The 18,904-nt window shown below is 33.6% G+C and overlaps 1 long non-coding RNA gene across 1 annotated transcript; it reads left to right on the forward strand.

Annotated features, from left to right (window-relative positions):
* The first annotated feature begins 7,895 nt into the window (after positions 1-7,895).
* LOC135265427 (uncharacterized) lies at positions 7,896-9,958 on the forward strand. Its single transcript, XR_010333083.1, has 2 exons — positions 7,896-9,418; positions 9,605-9,958. It is a non-coding gene; the product is annotated as an uncharacterized LOC135265427 (long non-coding RNA).
* The last annotated feature ends 8,946 nt before the right edge of the window (positions 9,959-18,904 follow it).

Below are 18,904 nucleotides of genomic sequence, written 5' to 3' on the forward strand. Positions count from 1 at the left end.
AACTGAAGAAGTTAACACAATAAGTTTGTAGCTCCAGATTTTTTAAAATATGATTTTAAGAATTTTTTTAAGATTTTTCCTGTAATCTGCACTTGTTTCCCAACAACGTACACTGAGTTGGTGCGCCAGTTTCTAAGCACCCTGTATACATGTGTGTTTTTCTTGTAATTTTAGGTTATTTTTATTTGTTTCTTTTACTTTTATAAATTAATATTTTATCTTAATTTGTGGGGAAAGTGTCTTTATTATTTCTCTTCTGTCGTGGCAATTTATTTAAATTCATTCCTATCTTATTTTATTATTCTTCCTTTTTGTTTTCAATAATTGTTTTTTTACTTTTGAGTTGTTTACTGACGGCAAATTATTTGCTTCCAAAAACTAGATGTATGAAGATTTTTTATAACTGGCAACACTGCACTCAAATGTAAAAATAAAAATGGTTTCTTCCACCCTTAAGCCCAAAAATCTAATTATTAATTTAAAAAAAAACTGTACAAACAAATAAAATTACTACTACTTTTATTAAATATCTAATAGAAAATTAATCCATTTCATCGTATGAGTAAACAAATTTCCATGTCAATAAACAACGTTTGAGTTTTTATTTTAGTAGAAACGTTCAGTTCAAGTCAGAATGATCGAAGTTGGTAAAACTGGAGTGAAGAGAGCATCGAATCAATTATTTCGTTTTGGGCAATTTTGTGCCATTTGTGTTCCAAAAATCACAAGCACAAACAATGAGGTGCCAAGTTGGTACATTTGCTATACCATTGGTGTGATAATTACCATTGGGTGTTTATGTATTTGGTCCATTTTTAACAAATGGAACCAATTCCGAAGCTACAGCAATTTCAGTGTCTTTTTGTTTGATATCATCACTATTGTAACCCTAACATCAACTAGCATTTTACTGATTGTGAATGCAGTTTTTGTCAAAGAGAAACGAATCAGAACACTTTTAATTAAACTATCGGAGATTAAAGAAAATACGAGACTTGCCGAAAAACAGGCAAGAATTTCAACTTTGGAACTTGTTGCAGTTCATTTAGTTTTGGCCTTTTTGTATTCGTTTGATTTATTTGCTAATGGTATAACTTTCGGTTGGCACACTTACATATTTGATGTTCCAAATTTTGTCAATGAATATGTCCAAGCTATTGAAGTTTTGTACATTTGTAGTTATACTGTTTTGATAAGAAACAAAATATCAAACTTGAACACTTCTCTGATTCATTCAAGTCATTTAAGTGGAGATATTGTGAAGGAACATCAAAACTTGCACAACAAAATCTGCAATTTAATCGATGAGTTCAATGAATGTTTCGGATTGCAAATTTTGGGAATTCTCTTCGTTGGTGTTATTTACACAACTTACACAATCTTTTTGTTGTTAATTTTTGGAAGTGGAAGTGCAACACCCGAAAATAACGTTAGCGTTGTCTACGTTTTGATTTTATACATCCTTGAGTCACTTCTATACATGGTAACTAAACTGGTAGTTGTAACATTTTTGAAATTTATTAAAAAAAATTCAGATCTTTGGAATAATGATAACGAAAGCTTGCATGTCAGCAAGCAACTTAATTCAACGCACGCCAAATATTTGCTACAAGTTGCTATCCAATCTTGGCATTTTCCCGAAAACTACAAACGAACAATTGTTACGAAAAGAATTGTTGCTTTTTGCTGAACAAATGGGCCAAAGACAAGTCGCGTTTAAAGTTGGTGGATTTTTAAATATTGATTACGGCACTTTGTATTCGCTGTTTGGGTCAACGGCAATGAATGTTATAATCTTGCTGCAGTTTCAAAAGCAGGGAAAATATAACTAGTTTATCAGATCTTAATTTTTATTTCTTTACCTTTTTTTTCGTGTGCATATTAGTTGTTTCAAAACCATGTAAACGCCAACGTTGCATTTTACCAATTTTTTTTCAAAATAAAATGTAAAATAGTTATTAATGATTAGATCTCTCATTGAAACTATCAATTATATTAGCTCTTATTTTTTTGATGTACATGTGTAATTTATTCGGAAGTAAAATTACCGTTGGGGGCGCCACTGAGCTAGGTCGAAAACAGTAACCATAAATGGCGGGAAAATGTTTATTCGGATATTTTGAGCGTTGTGCGAATGTTGAGGCTTCACAATTATTACATTGCCTATGCGGAATGATTATTGTATCTTTGATGCAAGAAACTTATGTTGACAAATGAGAGATGACGAGGAAAACACGAATAACGAAGGACTGTTTGGTTCACTTTCTTTATTGGAAAATTATTACAAAGACATTGAAAAGCCAACCTTTTGGCATAATTTACGTTTAAATGTATCAGCAGTTGTTAATCTTTATTGTAGTTTTGTAGATTTACCGCAGCATTTCATGATTTTTTCAGTGGAAAATTCTAACCTAAAATTCATAACACTTCACTAATTTATTGGTTTCTTGAGCCAAACTTTTGTTCGCTGTGATCCATTACTTATAATCTTTAATTAGACAACTGTTTGATAACACTTTGTAATCAAAATTTAAATATTTTTTACTTTTTATCCACTTTCAAGTTCCAACAATAAACACTTTATACCACGAAAAACTACAGAACCAAAGTCAACGCTAGTATTTACCACCACGTACTTTTAAAGTAATTCTTTCTATTGTAAGTAATTAACACTATACACGCAAAATTGTTGAACAATTCATTAAATGTCAGTTAAATGTGTCATTACGAAAATTTCTTTACTGTTTTCGACATAGTTCAAAAGTCATCACCAGAGGGCGTCTAGTTAATTTTATTTCCGAATAGCAGCTAATTTTGAGAGAAATTTTGAGCGTTTTTATAGTTTTGAAAGAGGTAATAGACAAAAGTGTGTTATTTAATTATGAAGGTAATAAAAGTGTCACTAAAACTGTTTAAAGTGATTTAAACAATAAAACAAGTATATTGTTTTAAGGGTCTCATATTCATTTGCGATTTTTTCTGGCTTTTTTTGTAAGATTAAATGTTAAAAGTCAAAAATGGCAACTTCCAAAACATCAAAAATACAGGCAGACAGAGTATCAAATTTTCAATAAAAATAGTGCAAAAATTATATCTTAAACTATATTTAAAAAAATCAAAGTTTTACCAACCTGCACTCTGCCCCATATTATACAAAACGCTGCGAATGCAGTTACAGATACAAAAAAAATGTTCAGAGGAAAGTTGTAGGAAATTAAATTTCATTAAAAAAAAGTCTGCGACACTTTATTCCTATCTTTAACCATTTAGGCCCCAAAGTCATTCAAAGACGCTCAAACGATGGATTTATTTCATTTTGCCGGTGGTCAAGAATTAGAAAATGAATTTATACCTAAACCGTTGAAGATAGACATATGGTGGCGAAGGCTTTTTTGTAGAAAATTTAATTTTCTACAACGTCGTTCCTTACACTTTTTTGTATCTTCAACCGTATTTGCTGCGTTTGCAAAAATATAAAGTGGGAGCCCTTTGGGTCATCACAAAATATTAGTCCTGATACCCTGATTTTGGACCACTCTCAGAACCTCACAAATTTAATTTAAGTGAATAATTAGCAGATTTTAAAAACTTTCAGAGCTTCTAACCTACTTTTGTAGACACTGTCAATTCTGACAAATTTATCACTATAAATTACTATTCGGAAGTAAAATTACCGTTGGGGGCGCCACTGAGCTAGGTCGAAAACAGTAACCATAAATAGCGGGACAATGTTTATTCGGATATTTTGAGCGTTGTACGAATTTTGGGGCTTCACAATTATTACATTGCCTATGCGGAATGATTATTGCATCTTTGATGCAAGAAACTTATGTTGACAAATGAGAGATGACGAGGAAAACACGAATAACGAAGGACTGTTTGGTTCACTTTCTTTATTGGAAAATTATTACAAAGACATTGAAAAGCCTACCTTTTGGCATAATTTACGTTTAAATGTATCAGCAGTTGTTAATCTTTATTGTAGTTTTGTAGATTTACCGCAGCATTTCATGATTTTTTCAGTGGAAAATTCTAACCTACAATTTATAACACTTCACTAATTTATTGGTTTCTTGAGCCAAACTTTGTGTTCGCTGTGATCCATTACTTATAATCTTTAATTAGACAACTGTTTGATAACACTTTGTAATCAAAATTTAAATATTTTTCACTTTTTATCCACTTTCAAGTTCCAATAATAAACACTTTATACCACGAAAAACTACAGAACCAAAGTCAACGCTAGTATTTACCACCACGTACTTTTAAAGTAATTCTTTCTATTGTAAGTAATTAACACTATACACGCAAAATTGTTGAACAATTCATTAAATGTCAGTTAAATGTGGCATTACGAAAATTTCTTTACTGTTTTCGACATAATTCAAAAGACATCACCAGAGGGCGTCTAGTTAATTTTATTTCCGAATAGTTCATTTTTTAAATAATCAACTGTCAGTGTCAATATTCTGCTAACGACCAGACTGTATCACCCTAAAAGTTCATGTCCAACAACTTTTTAAACTGGCTTTGACATTTTTGAAAATTGGACGTTAGTGTTAATCGTTAATTCGTTAGTCTAAAGGTGGTCTAAAATAACTGGATGTGTTGTTGTACGTGTTTTAAACTGGAGACAACTTGAAAAATTTGGTGTAAAAAATTACACCAACCTTTATTCAAAAAAATTACTATCTATGATAATCAGTGTGAGGAAATTTTATGGGCGAAGGTTAGTGCATGGGCGCGCGCTTGCAGTCAGATAAACCTTTAAATCGAAATGTTGTGGAACAGCTTGCATTGTTGATAAAAGTTAGTAAAGAGTATTAAAAAATGTTTAGACAAAGAATTTTTTGTTTCAACCCTCGCGAAGGGGCTGAAATGACGTTTTAGCTAAAAATTTGCAAACACCTAAAATTGGACACATTTTGCGTTTACATACTCATATCTTCCTTCTGGATAAAGCTAGAAGCTCCGTTTTTTTTGCAAACAAATTTTCAATAAATGCAGATTTATACGTAGTTTAACAAGGTTGAGTTTTGATAAAGGGAAACCAAAAAAATTATATTTTCTTGTAACGTTCCATAATTGTGTAGTGAAATTTTCGAGATGCGAGAAAGTTTTTTAATTTAAAAAATAGACTTCCACATAATCGAGACGAAATAAAGCTAATACTTGAAATAAATTTTTGGTGCAAGAATCATTTCGTTATCTGTAAGACTCACCAAGTTATTGCAATTTAAAATTACTGCAAAATGCGCCTGAGGTAAAACCGAACCGTATTTCCCTCTAAAGCGTGTTCATCGCCTTTGATAACATTTCTAGAGCTAAAAATCGTAATTCGTAAATAATTAAAAAATAATTAATGTCACTTATCTATTAATATTATACCTTTACTTTTAACCGCTCTAACTCTCTGTTAATTTTAATAATATCTAAAAAGTCAAAAGAACATTTTTATGTCATGTACTTATTTAAAAAGCATAAATGTGACCCAGTAGAACTAAATTACGAAATTGTAATTCATTTCAAAGTATTCTTTGGTGTGACATTAATATTTTTTTAATTATTTACCATTTTTAGCCCTTGAAATGTTTTCAACCACACCATTTTGTAGGTAACTAAATAATCCTTCTTTAAAGTCCTTTTTAAAAAAATATACAAATCGTAACGTTTCTGACGAATCAACAATTGTAGTTACATGCTGGGGTACTTGGTTAGAATCAAATGTCTAAAAATTTTAATCAATTAAAATCATTTGTTTATTGCTTTAAACGACGATGCACAAAGCATTAAATAATGTAAAACTTTAGTTTTAACCACAAATTTAGTTTCTCAACTTAATTTTATTGAAAACAATTTTTCAAATATTCCAACTACGATCAAATTTCTAGAAACGTAAAATTTTAAATTACCCATTACAGTTGAGAAATTTGAGTCTATGTTGATAGAGTTAAATTCTGTAGAATGGTCATTACAAAATAAATTAAATGCAAAAATTGACGCAGTTACTAGAAATCCCGATTTTCTAGTTTTAAAACAAATAGCGAATAATGTACCACCTTCGACATATTTTGCATTAGCACCAAACTTTTTATTTACTCCTGTAACCAGCTGTGATGTAGAAAGATCTTTTTCGAAATTCAAAGATATTTTAACCGCAAAACGGAATCAGTTTTCGAGAATTTAAAAAGAATCACAGTTATTCAAGCGTATTTATCAGAGAAAATGATTAAAATATTTTTATTTAGTTTTTAATTTTAATTTCCACTAAATTAAATCGCAACATTTTCAAAATGTAATAGTGACTTACGCTCCCCTGTATTAAACATCTTTATTGGTGTCCATGTAAGATTGAGGAAATGATGAAGTTATTTGTCAGGGTTTGAACTAGCCAATCAGAAGCTGATATTAGCGACTATTTTAAAATTGGTTCAGAAAATAATCTCAACAAATATACCGCAGTCTTAATAGATTAGCGACTATTTTATTGCCACAATTTTTCTTGGGTACTCCGTAATTATAATAAAACAATAATATTTATGTTTTAATTAGATTTTTGTAAGCGACCGGTAACATTAATTGTATAAACCCCAAGTAAACTACGCCAATGCACGCGCTATAACGGACCATTTCATCGATAAATATGAACATCGCGAGAGCGCTACGACGAGTCAACTGATCGGTTGTGGCCTCATGGCCATCCCATAAAATTTCCTCACACTGATGATAATGCCAACCTGACGGCTCTTAGACAGATGATTATAAAAAAAATCGACTATAGAAACATTGGCGCTCATTTAAAGACCGACTTACACAAGCCAAATATAAAGAATTTACACTAGGAAGTGGTTTTTATGAATGTGAACCGATAATATATACAGGGTGAGTCATTAATATGGGCGTGCTTGATTGCTCCTGCACTGTCAAAGATATCGAAATAAATCAAAATGGCAAGTGCACGTTCCAAAATTATTTTGCCCTATACAGAGTGTTTCATTTTTACAGTGCAGTCTTTAACACAGTTTTTTTATGTCTATTTTTAAATGTGTGTTCACAGAACGGTGGATAAATTTCGCTTATAAACGAGCTAAATCAGGTGAAACAAACAAACTGACACCATTTCGATTTATTCTTATTATTATTTTCAGGAGTGTTTTAAAAAAATCTCAAGTACGTCTCAATTTGTTCATAGAGCATTTTCCTATTTCATTTCAAAAAAAAAATTAATCTCAAAAACATGTTTATACGCTTTTTAGTTTAATTTGATTTGTTTAACCAAATTATTATTACATTTTATTTGCGTCTTAGAAAGTTAGCTATCCCTTTTATTTTTTACATCTGTTTGTTGTTATAATTAACACACCGACAGACGCTAGAAGAATTTGCAGAATTTTGCATAAAGTACCTCACTTGATTCCCTTTTATCCCTTTACTTTTTCTCTTCTTACTATCAGCAATCCTAATCAAACACATTCGTGTTTTTCTTGTATTTTTAGGTATGTTATTTTGTTAATGTCCTATTTTTCTTTATGTTTCTTTTACTTTTCCCTCAATGATAAATTAATATTTTATCTTAATTTGTGGGGAAAGTGTTTAGAAATAATCTGTTTTAGTTTTTCTTCAAATTTTTAATATCTTATCGTTATCACAATCGTGCCTCTTATGCGAGGTGTAATATCTTTCTTATCATTAATTTATTTCGCTTGTTTCTGGAGTCAGTACAGTTTCAAATTCCACAAATAAGGAAAATGTCACACTTCCATAGCAATGAATTAGTAAGTTTCCAGTCCTAATTATTAATAAAGTAATAATAGTAGGTTTATTCATAGCTGAAATTTTTTAAATTCAAATTTAAATTAAATCAAATTTAATAAAATTAAATTTAAATCAAACTGTATAAATGGTTTTATTCTTTGCAATAACATAAGGTTGTATTTTTTAAATAGGACTTATAGTAGTTATAGTTGGCTACGCCTTTTTCGAAAAGCTTATTTTTTTCTGATCTGAAGAATATACAGGCTGTCTCAAAATAATTGACGCCTGTGCATTTAGGATTTGTTTCAGGAAACTAAAACAAATCGAAAGTTAAGAGTGAAAAATTGTTCTATTGGACTTCGTTATCGAGCTATTCATAAAAAACTAAAATTTAAAATCTTAACATTAAATTTTATTAAAAGCGACATTACCATATTTGTTGTCACAAAATATGCTACAATCCGATTTGGAAACTTTTCCATATATGCCCCAGCCACAGCAGAGGTCCGTAAAGTTGGCCCCACAAATTAAAATTTTCATAATTACGAATACATTTAATTAAAGTGCTCTGCAAGTGCTGGCGAATGCTGTAAATTAAATAAAAAATGCTACGTAAATAAATAAGAAAAATCAAGTATATATTGGGGGGCCAACTTAACGATAGCCCCACAAAATGTGAAATTTTAAAATCCAACTGCATTTCTAGAAAGTGCTCGACAAGTGCTGAAAGATGCTGTGTAATATTTAGAAAATGCTGTGAAAATAACCCCAAAAATGAAGGTCGTAAATGTGGGGTCAACTAAACGGTAGCCCCACAAAATGTTAAACTGTAAAATCTAACTGCATTTCTAGAAAGTGCTGGACAAGTGCTGAAAGATGCTGTATAATATTTAGAAAATGCTGCAAAAATAACCCCAAAAATGGGGGTCACATATATAGTGGGCGGGGCCAACTAAACAGTATTACCGTAGTACTTTTTTTCTGAAAGTACTTGACAAGTGCTGCAAGATGCTGTACCTATAATATTTAAATAATGCACTGAAAGCAATCTCAAGACCAGGCATCGTATGTACAGTCCGGGACATTTCTATTTGGACATAAAAAATTTGAATTTTCTGACATTTATACGTGTATTCAGCGTCTGTGTGAACAAAAAATGTTCTCTCTCTCATTCTATGGTCCTTGAGCTTTAATAACAGGGACATTTTTTAAATTGGTAGCATTAGAAAATGACAGTAAACAGCTGACTGATGTAAACAATAACACAATAACAAAGGAAATGTTATAATTTTAATCTATATAACCAGTGGCTGCTTTAAAAGTGTGTACTAACGGGATAATAACATATTTACGCAAGTATTTTTGAAGGTAGAAACATTACTTGTCATATAACAACTACTCAGATTATATGATGAGACGGGAATGGCACAATACAGAATTGCAGTCAGTGATTGTGATGGAGAAAGCTGCTGTGAAGTACTGACAGTACTGACTATCGCTGGTTGTACGATTTGTGCAATTTGTGATATATTTTGTGTGAAAAACTGGAAAAGAAAGTGCATCACTGCATAACCTCACTTATCGCAGTTTTGCACATTTTGATGATGGGAATTGCGGTTCAAGTAATTATGAGTTATAGATGGAGAGCCCTGTTTACTTCAAAGTAAGTTCACGACATTTACAGATACTTTCTTTATGTTTTTTGTCTTTTCTGGTGTAGAGGGTTAACTTTTCTATTTTCATATAAAATTCAAACCAAACGAAATCGAAAAGCTTAATATTGTCATGTTTTTTATTAATTATTAAAAAATTTATTTAAAAAATCACAGATAGTGTTTATAATTTGCAGCTGAAGCCTTTTGGGTCCACTTTGTTCCTGGCAGCCACTCTTGTTTCAAGCAGAGTGGGTGTAAAGTTAAAAATAATCCCGTAAAATTGTTAATATAACTCCTTTGCACTGGCATGGGGTATTTGAAAACTTACGTTTAACAAATACGTCACAAAGTCTCAGCCATCGTCGAAAAACATAATAAGGGCTTTATAACAAGAAGCGCTTTCTGATTTTACTGTGGACGTGTGGAAGAATAGTGTGAAATATTGCGAAAAACCAACTTTTACTCTTGTTTACATTTTTGTACGTCTCTATCTGAGAGTAGTCTCTTGTATAAAAAATATAGCCTACTAATAAAGGAAATTAAAGTGTTTTTATTTCTGGGTTGCCCCCAATTCCACTTCGCCCTTGCCTGATAATCAAGACACTGGTAATGAAATTGGTGTAAGTGCATCGAATACAAACGTGTTGAATAGATGAATAAAAGAGAGACAACTGCTTTTTTCAAAAAGGCCATTTCAAATTTATTCAAAAAGCACACCCCCATTGAAAAGGGTCCATTCACGATGAAGTTTGGCTTCCTGCATGACGTAGGTCTCGGACACCAATCTCACTGTAAATGGTCTAAATTGGTCTTGCATCTCTAAGACATGGACTCACTGAGAGCGACTTCTGCAGTAGGCTTGAGACCTGCCTGCCTGTCTCGCAACAATCTCTGCATTATGATTCCAAATCATTCTATAAAACGCTGTCAATTACAAGCCATGATATGAGGCATGAGGCCGTCTCAGTGTATGTCTTGTGGTGTACATTGAAACTGTTTCTTAAAGAACCCATTCACAATGAGATCTGCTTCGCTACATGCGGCGCGACAGGACTCAAAAACTAATCCTCAAAGACACAAAAAAACTGACACAGTTTCATCATTTTAAGCCATTGACAGCGTTTTCGAATGTTGGTGCAAAGACTTGTCGCGAGGCATGTTTCAGCCTTCCGCCAACGTCAGTCTGAGTGAAACCCTCTCAAAGTGATCTCAGCGAAAACCACTCACAATGAGATTGACCTATGAGGCCTATATCGTGCCGCATGCAGCGAGATATGTCTCATTGTTAATGAAAATAGGGCCTTTTTTGTTGTTTAAAGTCGTTTTTAAAACTTTTGTGGCAAATTTTACTGATGTGGCAGAGAGGGGGCATGCAATTGGAACATGACGATGACTACCCTAAAAGGCACTTCGAGGCTTTTATGGCCTTTTTAATGCAAATTTCAACTTTAAACCTGACAGTCATACCAAGGTCAAACATAACCTCAACAGTAATCCAGCAACGGTACTTCAAAGCATTTGAAAGTTTCTCCATTTGTTTTTAAGTGTTCTAGTTGGTACATTTTGCTGTACTTTACTACAATAAAGAAATATTTAAATTTTTATTATTGTTTACATTTGTCATCTGTCAAACACATCAAACAATCAAGTTCCCTAAATTTGAGCTCTTATCTAGTTTTTGTGCTCTATATAGTCTCGCGTCAACGTATGCCCTATGACATGCCTATGACGTATCTCATATAGAAATGTCCCGGACTATAGGTATATGATGTTAATTATAAAAAAAATTTGGATGCAACCAATAATACTAATTATGACCGTACCGAATTGCTGGAAAATTGCAAAATTAATCACTTATTGCGTCAAAGAGAACGATATATTTTCTCCAATTGAAAAATCCTTTTATAAATTAAAATAAAAACAAAATGTGGGACGAGTCCATTATTAAAACTATTTATTAAAAAAGGACAAATATAATTAACATAAAAACTTCTTAAAACAACAAAAACAGAACTTCAATAATAATATAATAAATAATAAACATTTAGTTGATAACATAAATTAACATTGCACACTTTATATTCTTATCGGGAGAACATTTGGTATCAACTTTTTCTTTTAAATCGTTGTAAATCTCCCACTTGCCATTTAATCTTTTGGAGTAAGCTACAAAGTGACCAACTGTTTTTAGATTACTGTCGGGTGCCAATATTTCAACTGCTCCAGCCAATGTATATTCACTTTGATTGGACTGTACACTTAAACGCTGTGGTATGTCACACAATTTCAGGTACCTGTCTTCTCCTGTAGGAGACAGCCATTCCATAAAAATATATTTAGCATTCACAACGATATCAGTGATTAAACTTTTTTGGTTACAAGCAACACAAAAATCTGTTCTTTGAGACAAAATGCTGTTTAAGCCATTTACTAAATCATCGGAAGATACGCTTAACGAGCAGTAATTATAAATTCCAACATTAGAACAAGTTACACATTTGCTGTTTTCAGTTTTAGTCCAATCTAAATATTTTTTTTCCATTAGCTTGTGCAGCAGTTCGTTAAAGGTACAAACTGCTGATATACTAACGACGTTAAATGGATTCAATTTTTCTTCAAAAATTTTACTTACTACCGTTCCTCTTAAAGTATAAGCTTTTCGAGTTATGCGACCCGTAACTAATTTTATGCATAACTCGAACAAGTCGTTTTGACTAGACATAGTATTAATAGATTCTTTAAACTTTTTGGAATCACAAAATGAACTACCTAAGATTTGGACCAGACTGTCTAAGGAACAGGTGTTAAGAAACACAAACTTTTGTTTGTTAACTAATATAGGTTTTAGAGTGGTAAAATTCCCATTTCTTAAGATGGCAATTGGAATAACTGGATTATTTTCAGATAAATCGATAAATTTCCACTCCTCCTGATTTTCGAGGTACGACCTTCGTGGTCTTTTAGGTTTCGTCACTCCTTCTCCTCTCCAATTTTCTACTGCTCTTTCCTCCTCGATCTGGAGATTGTGTTTCCCCTCAGTTTCCTGTTGTCCGTTTTCTTTATCTTCTTTTTTCCAGAAACTGCTTGGCTTGATTTTTGCTTCTGTATCAATTGTTTGTATTATATCACTCTTAATTTAAAGGGCGTTAATCGTTATTGCTATAGCAATAACCAATAAAATTCCTAGATTTGCGATTTTAACCAATGTTAAATTCTAATAGCCAGATGTAATTTATAGTTTCAATGAGAGATCTAATTATTATTAATATAGTTATTTACCTAACATTTTTGGATAATACAATTTCCCATATGAGCACTTTGTTTGCGGCACGAGCGTAGTGAGGGCGGCATGAAGTGCAAATATGGGAAATTGCTTCCCAAACAAGTTAGATACAACATTTTTGTAACGAATCTCTCACAAAAAATTAAAAATCAATATTTTTTATAATTTAAATTAAATTAAATGTCCATAGCCATTGTTGGAAGGTGATAAACACCACGAAACACGCTGGATATAACCGGGAAATAACTGTCTTAGGGCCGCTTCTATAATAATAATCGTCGGATAATTTTATTCTCGGGAGAAATTTGGAAAAATACATTGTTGTAACAATTGCAACCATAGTAACTATACTAGGAATAACTTATCCGGGGTTTATTTGACGATTGTAAAAGCGGCCCTAAGAGCTATGAGTACAAAAAGTATTTTACATTTTTATCAATCTTATTTAAAAAAAATAATTTGGTGAAATGCGACGTTGGCTTTCACATTGTTGTGAAACAGATAATACCTACCTAAAACCAATAATTACCTAGATGTTTCGTAGGGTTGCCGTTTATTTAGATCATATAGAGGGTGGTTTTTCCTGAAATTTTTTTGGGGCAACTAAAAATATAAATTAGTATTTTTATCTACAGCCAGTCTATTACTAGGTCATAGTATTGCTATTAGGAAACCTCTAATGATATCCATAAAACCTACAGGTTTTATGAAAACTCCATGTCTTCCGTAACGAAATTAAACTGCATTTCTCGTACTTACCTTTACCTATATTAAATGAGAAGGTATATTTAGTTTACAGATTTACTGTAAACGAAGTCGGAACTAATGCAGTATTACGATTTTAAAAATTATTTAACAAACGTCATTTCAAAACGTCAAATGAAAATTTGGAAAAATAATTTAAAAATATTGATTTTAATCTCAGATTTTTTCTATATTCGACTTGTGAAGTGAAGGTGAACGGTTCGCTTTTGGGCGCTCCGTATCTGTCGTTTTGCAACTCGGTGAGTCTGTTCCGATTTTGGCATACTTTGCTTATGTATCTCAGCCGGCGCTTATCTTCTCGTTGATATTGTTTGCAGCGCGAGATATCAGTTTTCTTTGGAAGGCTGGTTATCGAGCCCCCTTTTTGCGCTCGCCGGTTGGCGAGTGCAGCTAATACATGCCTTATTTCTCTATTTCTTTTCTTATTATCTTTTAACTCCCAATGGAGACTTCTGAGTCTTTGTTCCCAAGTAAGGACCAAGCTATTGTGCTAGGTGCCGTTAAAGATTTAAAATTGGTTGATTACGTCGCGGCTATAGGTGATATAGTTGCTCCTAAGAATGTTAGTTTTGCTTCCAGAATGTCTAATGATCGGATTTGCATATACTTGAGTAATAAATCGTTCGTCGATCAAATAATTTCTGAGCACCCTGCAATTAAAGTTAAAGAGAACGTGGTAAATGTAAGGCGTTTAATTAACCCAGCAAGACGTATTATCCTATCCAATGTGTGCCCGTCTATTCCGCACCCCATTGTTGAAGAAATGGTTAAAAGAATAGGATTTACCTTAGTCTCTAAAATGTCATTTCTCAAAGCGGCTTTGAGCCATGAAGAATACAAACATGTTTTAAGTTTCCGCAGACAGGTTTACGTTCAACCAGAAGATTCCTTTGATCTCCCCTCCTCTCTTGTTCTGAAATACGAGGACACCAACTATCGCATTTTCCTAAATTTTGACGACGTCTGCTTTAAATGTAGACAACTTGGGCATTTTGCCCAAGATTGCCCTAATGTCTCGCACACCGACGTTGGATCTAAGCGACCGCCCACAGACGATATTTCCCCTATACCAGATTGCGTGAGATCCTCTGATTCCCATGCAGAAGATGATGACGACCTTGATACACCACATCCTAAGAAAAAAAAATCCTGTGATTCAACAGAAAGTCTGACGCCTACACCGGAATTGTTGCAGCCAGTCAGGGAATTAGTTGAAAATGCCCAGTACCCGCTAAGTTTCAGCGAGCTGATAGAACTAATGGAAAAGGTTGTTGGTGAGAACGATATACTTAACTTGGTTTCGAAGTACACTGACGACATCGAAGGATTGCTGGCGATGCTGTTTGATATTTTTCCCTTGGTTGAACATCGAAGCATGCAGAATAGAATTAAGAGAACGCGCAAAAGAATTAAAAAAGCTTATGAGATTTTACCGCGTGACCGAGTGCCCGCCCCATACACTGGTTTGGAGACGGAGTAAGTCCGTAAACTCTGGTAAACATCTTCAACACCGTAAAATCAACCAAACTATCACATCATCTTGTTAGACCTATAATGTATACAAACATCGCTTCACTAACAGCCAAATTTGACGAATTGTCAGTGCTAGTTAAATCCACCCATCCCGCTCTCTTTCTTATTTCGGAAACGTGGTTGACTCCTACTTTGAGCGATTCTATCGTAGCTCTCAGCGGCTACGGCCTTTATCGTAAGGACAGGTTACACAAAAGAGGAGGGGGAGTGTGTGTTTATGTTGCCGATGATATCGCTGAAAGTTTTGTAATCACTCCTCTGCAGTATGATCTAGGTGCAATTGACGCGATTTTTCTCAAAATTACTAATAGCAATTGTACTTTAGTTCTTATATGTATATATAGACCGCCTAACTGTGATATGACCGATGACTTGAAGCTATATGATGCCTTAGTTAAGGTCTCAGACCAGTATGATTCTCTCATATTTGGTGATTTTAACATGCCAGATATAGTATGGAGCCGAGTTTCTCCTCAGGCTACCAAGCCATCCTCCCAGCTCTTTTTGGATATCCTTTCTGATTCTCGGGTTTCTCAAATAATATCGGAACCTACGCGCTTTCGGGTCAATCAATCACCTTCGGTGCTTGACCTTATACTGACTACTGACGAATCACTCGTCAGTGGTTTGGAATATCTCAGTCCTCTTGGAAAATCCGACCATACCGTACTGAAGGTTGATCTTCAGCTGTGTTTTGTTGCAGTTGGCCGGGTCAACCGTCAAACTAAACTGTCTACCAACTTCGACGAGTTGAATGAGAAACTCAGTAAGATTAATTGGAATGCAGTGCTTTTGAATCTGTCCACTGAATGCATGTGGGAAAGTTTCAAAGATACGGTATACTCCTTAGTAAAGAGCTGTTCACGTAAAATTGTGAAGAAACAATCCTCGTCGAAGCCTTGGATAAACAGTAAAATATTGAGGCAAATAAATAAAAAGAGAGCGCTTTGGAGAGCTTATAGGCGCACCGGAAGTATAGTAGACTATCAAAATCATAGGGCTTTTTCAAACAATTTGACGAAGATCATTAGAGATGCTAGGGCACGTTACGAGAGAAATATTATTAACTCTGCCGATTCCAAAAGACTATTTAAATACATCCGTACCAAACTCAATGGTCCTGTAACCATACCAAAACTTAGAGACGCGTCGGGAGACATTTGTGAGAACGACATTACAAATGCCAACATGTTTGCCGATAAGTTTTGCGAAGTCTTTACTGATGAACCTTCTATCTCAATTCCTTGCCCTCTTACTGCACCCAATGAATCGTGTATCGATAATATATTTATTACGGAAGCCAAGCTACGCGACAAATTAAATAAACTTAAGGTAACTAAATCTCCTGGGCCTGATGGTTTAAGTCCTCTGATAATTAAAAAATGTTCTTCGTCACTAACCAAGCCACTTTGTTCTATAATGAACCATTCTTTAGCGTCTGGTGAATTGCCAAATGATTGGAAGACCGCCATTGTTAAACCAATCTTTAAAAGGGGTGACAAATTTGACCCGCTTAATTATCGTCCCATTAGTCTCACTTCGGTCATTGTTAAAATACTTGAATCGCTCATTTTTGATAAGTTAATAGATTTTTTAGTCACCACTAATAGGATTCCAGAAGAACAGCATGGATTTGTTCCGGGTCGTTCAATTGTGTCAAATCTTCTTTGTTGTTTGGAGGATTGGACCAATATTATTGATGCTAATAAAGCAGCAGATATCATCTATTTAGATTTTTCTAAAGCTTTCGATCGGGTTCCGAGACGTAGGCTTTTGTACAAATTAAAACATAATGGAATCAATGGATCACTGCTTAATTGGATTGAGTCGTTTCTGAGTAACAGAACTTTCAAAGTGTGTGTTAACAACAGTCTTAGCACTTCCAGGCAGGTGATGAGCGGAGTGCCGCAAGGCTCTGTATTAGGTCCTCTTCTCTTTGTTTTGTATACTGCTGACATAGGATATAATTTAGCATCAACCGTTATGATGTATGCGGATGATTTAAAGTTATACGGTTGCAGTAGCAATAACTCCGTGCTATCTGATGACCTTTCTAAAATATATGAATGGTCCAAGATCTGGTTGATTCCACTTAATCTTAGTAAATGTACTGTGCTCCACTTGGGCAAAAATAACCCCAAGGTTTCTTATACCATCAATAATGTCTCTCTCTCAAATAGCGATTCTTGTATTGACCTAGGTGTCACAATTTCTTCTACCCTTTCATGGACGGAGCATATTAACCGAATTGTGAAGAGGGCAAATCAGGTTTTCTATTTAATTAGTAAATCATTTGTGTTTGCCGATTTATCGTCATCTTCCAAGCTTTACAAGACTTATATACGTCCTATTTTAGAGTTTGGCAACGCCGTGTGGTCTCCTGTGCTACAACGTGACATAAGACTTCTGGAAAAGGTCCAGAGAAAGGTGACTAGGCAGCCTTTTCGCAGTTCTTATTGTCCGTCATATGAGGAAAGACTCACATTGATGCGCCTACCAACCCTGGCCCATAGACGCGTAAGAGGCGACCTCCTGACAACTTTCCAAGCTATTACTTTCAAAAAATCCCCTATACATCGATTATTTAGAATCAATTCTAGTTGTACTAGAGGGCACCAGTATAAATTGCAAAAGCCTAATTTTAAAACAAGTGTCAGGCAGAATTTTATAACTAATAGGATTTTAATTCCTGGAACGCCCTCCCCTCCAGTGTTGTCACAAGCCCTTCTTCCATGGTCTTCAAAATTCGCTACGACGCTTATTATGCCTCATAACACTAGTATTTTCGTGCACCGAAGTTCTCGTTAGGGAAAAAGTAAGACGTTTGAATTTGTTTTCTTAGTTATAACCCCTTAATTGGCGCGGGCACAACAGGTTTCGACCTCTGCCCGATCGCAGAGCCATAATAATAATAATAATAATAATAATAATATTGTCTGACTGTGGATAAAACTTAGTATTGCATACTGGTTTTACATGTGTTCTATGCGTTTAACCTTTGCGCGAAAAAAACACATTGTAAGCCCCTTAAATCCAATAAATAACTATAATTACACCTAGCGACCTAGCAGTTGATACCATAGAATATAGTAGTTATAGAAAATCAAGTAACACGTAATTCACTGGTCGTCAAAATTTCGATAATAGCGCCATATCTTGGTAGTATGAGGAACTAAAATTGGCGGCAAATTTAAATATTTTATTATTTACACAATTAATTTAATTTTTTTATTTTTTTACAATTTAAACACACATAACCGATTTTATTGAAAATCAGTTAAATGTGTTTAATTGCAAAATTTTGTTAGTATTATAAATATAAAGAAAAAATAAATACAATGAATGAAAATAATTTATTAATAAATTAACGTTTCACAAATTATGAAAATATCAATTATAAGAAATAAATGTCGTGTTTGGCTTCCACATATTAATTTGGCGACTTCCTCACCCTCAAAAAACGGTTATTTAACATTATTTTGTAACTTGGAAAAAAATTAAAGAACTAAATAAGTAAATACGGACCCTAATAAGGTACTATTGGAGTTTTAGACATGTGCCCAATTCAATTTTCACAGAAAAATAGTGCTTTTAATAGTTTGTGCAAACATTTCTTGTATGTTTTCGTGTTGGTAGTAGGCTCACGTAGATGACTTTACAACAAATTTACTTATATGAACTTATTATGCGTAAGAGGTTTTTCTGATTTTAATGTAAGGACTCCACTTTGGTGGATTCAGGAGTTCTAAGTGTCCTTGAAACTTAACGGGAAAAAGGAGGGAGTTAAGATACGTTTTTGTGGCTTTTGTACAAATGAATGAATGAACGCGTGTATTAAATAAAAGACACTATGTGCAAGGTAGAAGTCTTAAACGGTGTCCATCATAGATGTCCACTTGAAAAATGAAATTTG

Source organism: Tribolium castaneum, chromosome 2, assembly GCF_031307605.1.
Source record: "Tribolium castaneum strain GA2 chromosome 2, icTriCast1.1, whole genome shotgun sequence".
NCBI lineage: Eukaryota > Metazoa > Arthropoda > Insecta > Coleoptera > Tenebrionidae > Tribolium > Tribolium castaneum.